We start from the raw sequence: 12,593 nt of genomic DNA, 5'->3' as shown, positions 1-12,593 counted from the left end.
CTCTTGGTAAAGGAGGGAGGGGTAGAAGTTGGTCAAGTACTTGAGTGAGGGTTAATTTTAAAATATCTGGGAGAGGAATAAATAAGTAAAATGATTGTTGGACAACTCTGTGGGACCACTTGAAGTTTATTTATTCTAAAAACACTTTATGAAAGCCTCCTCTGCCTCAATTTTCTCATCTGCAACACAAGTAGTAGTGCCTACGTCTTAGAGTTGTTATGAAGATTAAATTCCTTAACCCTGTCAGCATTGCTCAGTTGGTGGGAGCATCTTCCTCTACACCAGAAGATTCCAAGGTAATACCAGGTTGTTCTCTGGTTGATCACTGGTTGATCCCTGGGTCAGGTATGGTACAGGCAGCAGCTGATCAATGTTTCTTTCTCACATCGATGTTTTGCTTTCTCTCTCACCACCCCTCCCTCCACCCCACCCTCCCTTTCTTTATAACATCAACAAACATATGCTCAGGTGAGGATTTTTTAAAAAAAGAATAAATGACATAATTCATGTAAAGCTTTTCAAGCAGTGCTGAACATTTAGAAAGCACTCAATAAACAGTGAAGCTGTTGCTACTACTGCTGCTATTACATGCTAGATACTGAGCTAGGTAAGCAGAGATCTCATCAAACAGAACTGTTAAATTCCATTCTAACAGCCCATAGCAAACACAGGGGTAGAATGGAGTCAGTGGGTAATGGAGGTGCCCTAGAACTGAGGATCGGTAAACTCACAAGACCACAGGGTCTTGAGTTAAATGACAGCAACAATGGAGTGCGTAGCTTCCATGCTCACTATCAGCTGGGTGACAGCAATGTGTCTCTAGGGAAGGAGGTGAGTGGCCTTATCCAAAGTTGATTCTTGTCCATGAAGAGACAGGTAGGGTGGGGAGCAGGGGAGATCAAGGTAGGAGAGGAGTTAGTGAAGGACATAGTTCACGTGAGAGGATTTTGCAAGGATTTGGCCCAGCCAAGCAGTCAGTGTTTAGGAAGGGCTGTGGCCCTACCAAGGAGCCTGCCTCTAAATTAGGAGCAGGGCTGATGCCTACTATCCAGCTTAAACACACGCTATAAAGACTGAGGCAAGACAGAGGGGGCTTGCGACTGGGTGGGAAGGAGTCAAGCAGGAAATCCATAAAGGAGAGAGGAGAACTAACACTGAGCACTTATTAATGTCAAAGGCTCTACTCGGAGATTATGAGATTGTTGAAATGAGCCTGTGTTTGAATGTCTGGAGAAATGAACTTTCATAACGTAACTATTCAGAGTTGTTCAGCTGGTGAGTGTTCGGACTCGTTGCCCTGTTCTGTTTGACATATTTTAACTATTGAATGTATCTGGATATACTAACAGCATTAAAAAATAGCTATGTCTAAAATAGAGATGACTTTATTTTCCTAGAAGTTTTTTCTCTTCCTCACTTCCTTAGTATCATAAGTGGTTTCATTATATTCCAAGTGCCCAATTTATAAGGTTGGTGTCATTCTCAACCTCTTTGTGGTTATCATACTTTTAGTGCGATACAGTGAGCCTAGTATTTGCTCCTCTTTCTCTTATGTTCCAAAGCCACAGGTAATGGGTTTCTTAACTAGTCACTTTCCTGCTGTCACTGTTTCCAGTCTCTTGTCAAAATATTACGGATCAATTTGGTTTACCAAATTATTCAGAAACGTGAACCATCTATCTGTCTTCCAATTAAAGATTATAAGGGCTTATTCCAATTTCAATCAATGGCTTTTCCCCCTCCCTTATAAAACTTTATTAATGCCAGAAATGAAATAGTAAAAACAACAAACTTTTAAAATAAGCATGATTGTAAGTACAAAATGGTATGAACGGGGACTGAGGAGGCCTTGAGAAGAGAAAGTCATGCCTGGGGGGAGCCTTCAATCTCAACTCAGACCTAAGGGCCACAATTTGGTCAATTCTGGCTCCTCAGTGTGGTGGTCTGGGCACTGATTCCCACTGGCTCACTCCATGCCCTTGCAGCCAGGCTGTGTGTGGGGCCTCAGGGCACATCCCTTTTTAAAAAAACTAAACTCCCAAAGTTCTCGTGGGGGCTTGTGGCCATAGGGACTTACAGGCTTGAGACCCTCAGTATCCAGTTCTATACTGCACAGTTCCTTAAGTGAAGGAATTTCCTAACAAAACAAGATGGAAAGAAACAAAACAAAAAGGAACTGCAGAAAACAACGTGGAATTAATTGCTGCATTGTCCTGTTCCATTGATTCCCAGATCTCGGAGGAAGGAGTGCCCTGTGCGGTGTACAGACATTGCCATACGCACTTGACTTGAAATGGAATCTGGGGTGATTTTTGTTAAAAAAATCACAGAACCTGGTCAAAATCACAACCCTCTGTTACACATGAATTATATTCACCATAAAATGAGATTTGGCCAGCATCATTTTGACTTGTGACTTCTTTAGGAAGCATATGGTCCTGCCAGCTCAAAAACTGCCTGTATTTTGTATCCCTGAATCATGCTTTTGAGTAGCCTTCTATTAGCATTTTTATCAAAGCAGGACATAACTGCATATACCCTCAAAATGAGAGTGAAGTAATCTGTTTTTAAATTTGCTGATTAATCACATCCAAATAAGTCATACCACTGAAGCGAATATTGCTTCCTGCAGTAAATGTGTCTCTGGAAATGTTTTACAGAAAAAGATTTTCTTTTGTCAGTTGAATGACATTTCACTATCAACATAATTTCAGCTGTATTTTCTTTTCCATTCTATTTTCAATCTGAAGTAGTTCTTGACACTTGGGCATGCACTTTTTCTGCATGGCCTGTCAGGTACTCAGTGGTCTAAACACAGGTGCCCCACATATGAGGAAGCTACCATCCATGGGAACTGGCTGTCTGCAGCCCTAGATTCTTGCTTGAGGCTCTGTGACTCTTTGCAAGTCACTTAGGGAAGAAGGCAGCTCTTTACAGCTCCAGCCTCTGTGTGTGGTGACATGGAGCCGGCCATGGGGTGAGGGAACCCTCTTGTTGCTCCGTCTGTACTCACTAAGGACTTGATTCAGCAGCTTCCTCCCAGCTTGCTCCAGGAAGAAAATTATGCTACCAGATTCTGCGGCCTTTAACATCACAATTACTTCTTTATGATCTGAAAAATCCAAGTCTTTGGCATTTATTTACTTTGGGGGCACTCTGAAATGCCCAAACCATGCAGTAAAGCCTACAACTGTCCTGAGTAACCCCGACTGCCATTAACCTGCCTGCCTATTTGATTCATCCTCATGTGAAGGACACAGTGTCAGTCAAAACGTTGGAGCAGTAAATGCTTAATTCACAGTTGTTCAGAGCTGTCTTCTGGCTACAGGTGCTCAGAAGGATCAGGAGAAGGTGTCGAGTAAGGTCCCATGCCTGAATGAGACTTTCATCTGAGTCTCCTAAACCCTAGTACTCCAAAAAGCAGGGGCAGGGGAAATTAGCTGGGAAACCTGGAAATGCAACTCATTGGTTTTTGTTTGTTTGTGTTTTTTTCCTGATCATAATTCTTTATCATTGAAGACCCTGGGTCTAAAACAGGATAGCCAGGAAAAATTTGTGCCTTCCCAAGCTGGCAAAAATTCTTTTGCCAGAGTTAGCCTACCCATGTAAAACACATTGCAAGTAGACCTTGCAATCCAAGAATGGATTTGACACCAATAGCCAGGAGTTACCATTACCATTTACCATTTACCACCAATTACCATTTCTGATGGTAATTACTGATTATGTCAGAGTTCCCCATTTGTACACCATGCAAAGAAACCCTGGCTTGACATACATTCAAGCATAAAAGTAACTACTCAGACTTCTATGAAAGGGAGAGAAGATGACGATCTGTCTCACGTCTGCACGTGTTACCCATAGGTCTCCGAGGCTGATCAAACTGACTGACTTCCTCAAAACCCTCACAGTCAGTGTGAGATGGTGGAATGAGCCTGCAATGAGCAGTGTGGCCAGCTCTATTCTAAACCTGACTCTGTGTCTCAGATCCATGAGTGATCTTGGGCAAAGTACACCCTCCTCTGGTTCTCAATTTTCTTTTCTTCAAGGTGGGAGCAGTATTATCTACCAACTGAAGCTTTCAAGGCCTTTTAAAGGAAGACAGGATATGATGCACTTAAAAACATGCTGGAAAAAGGCCAACAGGCATAGAATGCCCAGCCACGAGTAGCAGCTTAAACCATTATGTCCTTAGAGCCAGTGGTGTCATCTAATATGGTTATCATGGAGCCCAGAACTCACTGCCCCATCGTTTGAATTGTCTTTCTTTGGGAGATAGAAAGTATTTGTCTGCTGCAACCTATGATGTAAGGAGTGCATATTCTCCCACCATTGCTGGTCTTGATCTCTTCAACCATGTCTTCAGGTGTTAGGATCAGATGATCTCCTGGGGCTTCTCTGCTAGGAAAATTTAAAATTTCCATGGAAGTACAGGGGAGAGGTCAATTTCAGGTATTGGAGTCAAACAATGTCTTCCTGTCAGCAACACTGGCTTTAGTCTGCATTCCAAATCTCCATCGGCAAGATTTTCAACCAAACTAGAAAAAAATATTCTCTTAAGTTTTGTTGTTATTGTTCCTACCCTGTCTGAATGAATGGAGTTTTCTACATGTCAGTTCATGGCTGTGGAATTCTCCATCTCCATGTCTTGTGCCTGTAGAGCCAGCCCTAAGCATCCTCGAGGCTCTGTGCATAGGCAAGTGTGTCCAGAGAAGCCAACTTGGGCGAGGGGCGGGGGTGAGGGCAGGGGCTGGACTCCATCAGAGTCCCCTCTGGGAGGACACTGCTTCCTTCTTTTCTCCATTTAATATACACAAATAGGTCCTTTCTCCCAAAGGTTCTTGCCAAGCCCATGGGATTCAATGTTCTCTTTGGATCTTGACCTGTGTTGAACATCAGTGTGATTCTAATGAAAAATCTCAAACCATTGCCCTGGTCAGTGTGGCTCAGTTGGTTGGCATGTCATCCTGTGATCAAAAGGTTGCAGGTTCGATTCCTGATCATGGCACATACCTAGGTTGCAGGTATGATCCCCAGTTTGGGCATGTATAATCCCCAGTCTGTTCTAGTACATATGGGAAGGCAATCAGTCAATGCTTCTCTCTTGAATTGGTATTTCACTCTCCCTTTCTCTCTCTCTTCCTCTTTCTACTTTGGATTGCCTGTCATCAGTCCATTTCTGTTTTGTGTTCTGGAGAGCTCATACCTTCTGCTCATCCACTTGGATATAGTCTATTTGTTCTTCTGAAAAGATGAGTCTCTGCTGTACAGGGTCTGGGGGTGCTGATTGAAGTCCAGGGCTAAAAAATCTAGGCTGAAGTTCTTTGTGCACATCAGAGCACCCCTGCTCAGGAAGTGGACTGTTCAGTGTTTCCTTACTTGGGTGATGCTTTCTTCCTCTTCTCTGGAAACAGAATTGGCAAAAAATTTTCAGAATTAATGCCATTTTTTTTCTGGAGAGAGAAAGCTGGTCCAATTGCAAGGCACAGTGTCGGTCCTGATTGGGGATGCATATTCCTGAATAGTAAAAAGATTTCTCGGGTCTACGGGAGATGACTATGGTTTCCTCTGAGGCTTGAGATCTTTACTCACTGGGGGAGGTTCCAGGTCAGCAGATAGCTCAGGCAGTGGACTGGAGATGCTTCCTAAGTTCATTGGGGTGTAATCATCAGACCCGCATGGGGATCTGAGACCAGAGATGGTGGCCAGGGGGGCCCATAGGCACATAGCTACCTTCATTCACTGGTTGAAGCTGTGGAGCACATTGGGGAGAACCCGCATGGCAAATTTAAACTATGCAGCTTGTCATGGTGTCTTAAAGGTTGGCTTTCTACATCCCCTTTCCAAGGTCTCACATTATCTAAGCTACAGAGAAAGATTCTTCTTGGTGCCATGGTGCATTCTGGTTTCTTGATGCTGTTTTGCCCATTCCACAGGAGCTGCTCCTTTTGGTGCTGTTCAGAGAGATCAATTGGCTTAGCAGGGTGGGGAGGCAACATGTTGGACACAATGTCTGCTTCTTTTACCCCACAGGACAAGGAACCTTGGTTTTTATCTGCCTGAATGGTGGAACTTAAGGAAGTTTCCAGAATGGTGAAGAAAAGTGGTCCCCAGAGGGCCCGCTGATATCTCTATCCAGCTCAGGGAAGCCTGAGGCCTTGGTGGCAAGGTGCCTCCTGAGATCCATTCCCATGGGGTGAGGGGTGGGCAGAATTAATGCAGGGCAGCGGCTGCAGGCCACCAACAAAAACATCATCGAATGAAGTCTGTTCCAATGAATGGTCTGAGTTTGACCAGCTGTCACATCTGGTGGGTAAACTGGCACGGCACAGCGTTCCAATCTCACAGCTGGACAGAATCAGATAATCCGGAAGGCAGGGAAACTCTGGCTCACTTCTGGTTTCCTCAGTAGCTGTGGTATTGGTGCTTGGGCCATCTCTAGGCAAGGAGGAGCTGAAGTGTGGGCGCTGTGAAGGAAGCTGGCAGGAAATGGCCAGAGGGAGGAGGGTGTGTGAGAGGGGCTCTCACAGAATCCACTCGACCCCTCCAGTGGCCGAAGCTGCAAACTAAGTGATGCCATGTATCCACACCTGCACTTCTTCCTTGGTCTTAGCCACCAGATAGAATGTACAAAAAGTAGTCTTAACAATGAATGTGAAATTATTCTAAAATTCCTTCCAAACGAAGCCAGGGCCCACATGCATCCACACTGCACACTTGCTGAGGTCTGTCCCATAAATGGGCTTGCTTGAGTGTTTGTTCCTGTAGCACTCCAAGACGTCAGGGTTGCCACTCGTGGGGCCACGCTGGAGGACAAACCAGCACTTGCGCCAGGTGTAAGCTGGGGTGGGGGAGGGGCGACTTAAAGAGCCAGCCCCAGATCCTCCCTCCGGAAGTAGGGCCAGGGACGCCAACAGGGCTGACTCCTCAGTGGTCTTTTATCATTTACCTAGTTTTTATCATTTCGACATCTCTTATTTGGCTCCCCTCTGAGGACTTAGCTAGATTTTTAGTGCACACACTGGTGTGACAGGTAGTCAGTTCCTTTGAGAAGCCCTCTTCCAGGTGTGGAGCACAGCACGGGAAAGATGGTAAATAATGACGCAGGCTCCCAATGACCAGTTTGGCAGTTAATACTTAACTTTCTACAAGGAGAGAACTCAGAGTTTCACTGAAGCGCGGGACCAAAACGCATCAAAAAACCAAAGAACAAAGGTACAGAATTGATTGTGGGTGGGCAGGACAGGGTGAGCAGAGAAACAAAGCCAGAACGCCTATTCAATGCTTGAAGAGTAGCAGGTCCCTGCAGGGATGTAGTGAGAGAGGAAGTTGAAGAAAGTTGATCTGGATCCAATTGTGAAGCACATTAAATTCTAAGCTAAGAAGTTTAACCAGTATCTGGTGACAATAAGAATAGAAATGAGGAATGTACATTGAACAAATTTATTGGGAATGAAAGATGAGAAAGTGTTGCTATTTTGTAAAGAGATATTTTAAGATCCTTAAATGGTGGCATTAAGGGTGGTTTCGGTTTAGGATGCTGTTTGCAATTGTTTAGGCTTCAGGTAATGAAAGTCTGAACCTGGGTTGTAGTAGTGGAAATTCACTTAATGAACATTTAATGTGTATCTAGTACATGCCAAGAATGGTCCTAGGTTCTCAGGTGAACTTATATGCAAGGCATGGTTCCTACTCTCAAGTCATTCACAGTCTAGTAAGAAATATAAAGAAAACAATGGTGGGAAAACAAGGACATTTGTGATAGTGTCAACAACAAAAAAGAAGAAAAAAGAAAACACTAGTGTGGGCGTGATGCCTTCTATAGGCTGACTTGGAAGCTGATTGTGTGGATGTAAAGGAAATAGGAAGATCTGGGAACCTGGAAAATTTGTGGGACCTTATATCGCTTAGAAAGATGGCTGCAGAGGTGCAGGTTTGGGGCAGGGAGGGACACCTAGCCAGCTGGGTGTGCAGCAGGTTGTAAGGGAGAAACTCGGGGAGCTTGTTCCTGCTGATCTCAGTGATCCAGAGAGTAGGGTGGCAGGGGGACAGGAGGACATTGTCAGGGGAACTCTACAAATGAAATAATACATGTTCAGACCGGTGGTTGAACCACGTAATATATGCAAGATAACCTATTCCAAAGTGTCACCCTCATAAAAATTTTTCAAGTATAGACTACTAAAATACAAATAAAAATAAAAGCACAAGCTTTTAAATTTTGTGACAATTTAATTAAACCTAGATTTAGATATAAATAATACATTGAATCAAGGTTGATTCTAGTTATAACTAAATTGTAACTGTTCCTGCTACCACTAGATGTCACAAAGATTCAGTTTTTAAAAGCCCTACCTCTTTTAGGTTATGTTCTCACCACACACACACACACACAAGTAAATAAGTAAATGGTAAGTATGTGAGCTGATGGATGCATTAATTAGCTTGATTGTGGTGATATTTCACAATGTATATGTATATCAAACTTCAAGTGCTACTCTTAAATATATATACATTTTATTTGTCAGTTATACCCCAGTGAAGCTGGGGCTGGGGGTAGCACAAACTCTTGAGGCTGTGACTTTGAAAATTTTCTTTTTGTACAGTATTCAGAAATATAATAAAATACTACTTTTAAATTTTAAAATTATTAAATTCTCCAAATATGCACAAGAATATACAACAATATTGTAAGTGATATATTTTACCTCAACCCAGATTTAACAAATATTAACCTTTTAACATATGTGTGATAGTTTTTTAAAACCTGCAGTCTTACAGTTAATATTCTCTTTGTGCTCCTCCATCCCATTCTTTCATTTCTTGCCCACAGGTAGGCATTATCTAGAGATGAGCAGATGGACTTTCCAGATACATATATTCCTGATGCTTCATACAAATGTTTATGCAAAATTACGTCATTTTTGGTGACATTAGAACTTAATGTTAAATAGTATCACACTATAGCTGTAATTGTGCAACTTGCGTTCATTCAGCATTGTATCTTAAGATTTATCCCTGCTGATTCACGTATATCTACTTTAGTTTAACTGCCGTGTAATGTACCATTATACCCATTCTTCTGTTGGCAGCTGTTTCTAGATTTTTTAATGTTTTTAATCCTCACCTGAAGAAATGTTTATTGGTTTTAGAGAGAGGGGAAGGGAGAGGAAGGGAGAGAGAGAGAGATCCATGTGAGAGAGGAACAGTGATCAACTGCCTCCTGTGTGCACCTCAACCAGGGACTGAACCTGCAACTGAGGCATGTGCCCTGACTGGGCATAGGACCTGCAATCTTTTGGTATACAGGATGATGCTCCAACCAACTGAGCAACTTAGCCAGAGCTAAATGTTTTCTTTTTATACCTACATCCTTGTATGTACCTCTCTGTGTAAATGTGTACTTGAGAAAACTGTCCCTTGACTTGCAGTGACACTCTGTCTTAGTGAACCAGTTTGTCAGACAGTCTTCCTAGAAAATGTGTCAAAAAAACATGTCCCTAATATCCTGATACAGTATTCTGTTGAAGCAGGCGAGACTCAAGTGTGAGAGTTTCTCTGGGGCAGTGGTTCTGAAACTTGAGCATGCATCAGAATCTCCTGGAGTATTTCTTAAAATGCACCCCAGCACCCTGGCTGGTGTGGCTCAGTGGATTGAGTGCTGGCCTGCAAACCAAAGGGTCACTGGTTCAATTCCCAGTCAGAGTACATGCCTAGGTTGTGGGCCATGTGCCTAGTAAGGGGCCTATGAAATGCAAGCACACATTGATGTTTCTCTCCCTCTCTTTCTCCCTACCTTCCTCTCTCTCTCAAAAAATAAAATCTTTTAAAAAATGCATCCCAATTATGCAGGAAATCTGGGCTGGTGGTTAATTTGCATTCCTAATAAGCTCCTGGGGCCCCTGTTGTTACTCAGTAGCCACTCTGGAAAACACTGCTGTAGGGTAGATAAAGCCCACCTGTGCAGTTCCTGGTTCCCCGCCTTGCCAAGCTACTAGACAGTGCTCAAGTGCTTTCCAAAGTGGGTATGTGAATTTACTAGACAATTCTACCAGCAGGGTATGGGGTTCCTGCTGTGCTGTTTCCTTTCTTTTTTTTTTTTAATTAATTTTATTTAGTTATTTTTCAAGTACAGTTTTTTTGTCTTGTTTCCTTTCTGATACTTGGTGATGTCACACTTCAATATTTTTGCCCATTACAGGAGTATAATGTAGTAGCTTTTTTGTTGTTTAATTTGCATTTTCTCTGATTATTACAGAGGTTACAAATCTTTTCATGTTTATTGGACAGTTTGCTATTCTGGGTTTGCTATTCTGGGAATTGCATGTTCATATCATTTGTTTATATTCACTATTGATTTGTTTGTCTTCTTATCGACTTTGTTGGCTACATGTGTTGGGAAATGTCTCAGGCGGTAGGTTGACTTTTAGCTTGGCTTATACTATTTCTTGTTTGGCAAATATGTTAACTTTTACTTTAGTTAAATGTACTTTTTTCATTCATGTTTTGTGCTTTTTTCTGTCTTTTAATAAATTAATGAAACATTATTAATTCTTACAACATATTCAGTTGTAATTTTAGAAAATTATTTTTATTTAGATTTTTCAAATTAATTTCTTTTAAGTAAAGTCAATAATCAGACTAAAAACTAAAAAATCAGGTAAAGTGTAATTTTTACCAGTTACATTGAATAATAAAAACAATTCTAGTTAATAATTTGTACGTTGACCACATTGCTGAAATGATACTTTAAGTGCTAAACATGAGCTATTGCAGTATAAATAGCTCAACCTACTTCCACCACTGCTAATATTTTTGGTCTTTTTTAAAAAATATTTTTAGAGAGAGGGGAAGGGAATGAGAAAGAGCGGGAGAGAAACATCGATATGTGGCTGCCTCTCATGTGTTCCCTACTGGGGACCTGGCCTGGAACCCAGGTAATGCACTCCGACTGAGAATCAAACCAGTGACACTTTGCCTCACAGGCCCATGCTCAATCCACTCAGCCAAGCCAGCCAGGACTGTTTTTGGTCTTTTTTGCGGGGAGCTATTTTATTTATTTATTTTATTTATTTTTATTGATTATGCCATTACATTTGTTCTATTTCCCCCTCTCCGTTCCCCTCCACCCTGCACACCCCTCCCCCACCATTCCCCCCATTTAGTTCATGAACACGTGTCTCAAATTCTTTAGATTCTGTATTTCCCCTACTATTCTTATCCTCCCCCTATCTATTTTCTATCTACTGTCCATGCTACTTATTTTCTGTACCTTCTCCCCCCTTCTCCTTCTCCCACTCCCCTGTTGCTAATCCTCCACGTGATCTTCATTTCTATGGTTCATTCCTGATCTAGCTGTCCTCTTAATTTGCTTTTGTTTTAGGTGTGGTTGTTAATAACTGTGAGTTTGATGTCCTTTCACTGTTCATCTCTTTTATCTTCTTTTTCTTAGGTAAGTTCCTTTAACATTTCATATAATAAGGGCTTGGTGATGATGAACTCCTAAAATTTGGTCTTATCTGAGAAGCACTTTACCTGTCCTTCCATTCTAAATGAAAACTTTGCTGGATAGAGCAATCTTGGTTGTAGGTCTTTGGTTTTCATGACTTGGAATACCTCTTTCCAGCCCCTTCTTGCCTGTAAGGTCTCTTTGGAGAAATCAGCTGACAGTTTGATGGGAACTCCTTTGTAGGTGACAGTCCCTTTATCTCTTGCTGCTTCTAGGATTCTCTCCTTTATTTTAATCTTGGCTAATATAATTATGATGTGCCTTAGTGTGTTCCTTCTTGGGTCCAACTTCTTTGGGACTCTGAGCTTCCTGGATTTCCTGGAAGTCTATTTCCTTTGCCAGATTGGGGAAATTCTCCTTTATTATTTGTTTTTCACTCGTGGCTGTTCCTCCTCCCTTTCTGATACTCCTATAATTTGGGTGATGGAACGTTTAAAGATGTCCTGAAGGTTCCTAAGCCTCTCCTCATTTTTTTGAATTCTTGTTTTTTCAGTATTTTCTGTTTGGTCATTTTTTCCTTCCTTCTGGTCTACTCCCTTGATTTGAGTCCCAGTTTCCTTTCCATTACTATTGGTTTCCTGTGCATTACCATTCATTTCAATTAGTTTAGCCTTCATATGTTCCTCTAATTTGTGACTAAAATCAACCAGTTCTGTGAGGATCCTGATCACCAGTGTTTTAAACTGTGTATCTGAAAGTTTAGCTATTTCTTCATCACTTAGATTTATCGGCTCTGGGGCTCTGAGTTGTTCTTGAGCCATGTTTTGATCTGTTTGTGCCTGTTATGTATCAGGAGCAGAACCTTAGTTTTTTACCAGGGTGGGGCCACCCAGGTCTCTGGTTTGTGATGCTGTATGTGGGGGTGGGGTCAGAGAGGGAGCAATTCAGTCCTCTCAGCTTGCCCAGTCTGTCCCACCACTCGCCCCTGCCTGTTTATCTGAGTGGAAATGTGTGAGCCTGCAGCCCTGCGTTGTGCGGTCTCAATGCTCACCTCTTCACTGGTTTATCTGCATGCAAATACTCAACCGACAGCAGACAGCCAGCCACGCCTCTTCCCTGTGTCCACCCCTGTGTCCACACATAG

At 42.3% G+C, this 12,593-nt stretch overlaps 1 pseudogene; it reads right to left on the bottom strand.

The window, feature by feature from the left end:
* Positions 1-6,140: 6,140 nt before the first annotated feature.
* Positions 6,141-6,963, bottom strand: LOC119041359 (GRB2-associated-binding protein 3-like; annotated as a pseudogene).
* Positions 6,964-12,593: the final 5,630 nt, after the last annotated feature.

Source organism: Artibeus jamaicensis, unplaced genomic scaffold (assembly GCF_021234435.1).
Source record: "Artibeus jamaicensis isolate MK-2021 breed Jamaican fruit bat unplaced genomic scaffold, CSHL_Jam_final contig_332, whole genome shotgun sequence".
Taxonomy (NCBI): Eukaryota; Metazoa; Chordata; class Mammalia; order Chiroptera; family Phyllostomidae; genus Artibeus; species Artibeus jamaicensis.
The sequence above is the reverse complement of the archived record's forward strand: the minus strand, read 5'-3'. Positions and strand labels throughout refer to the sequence as shown.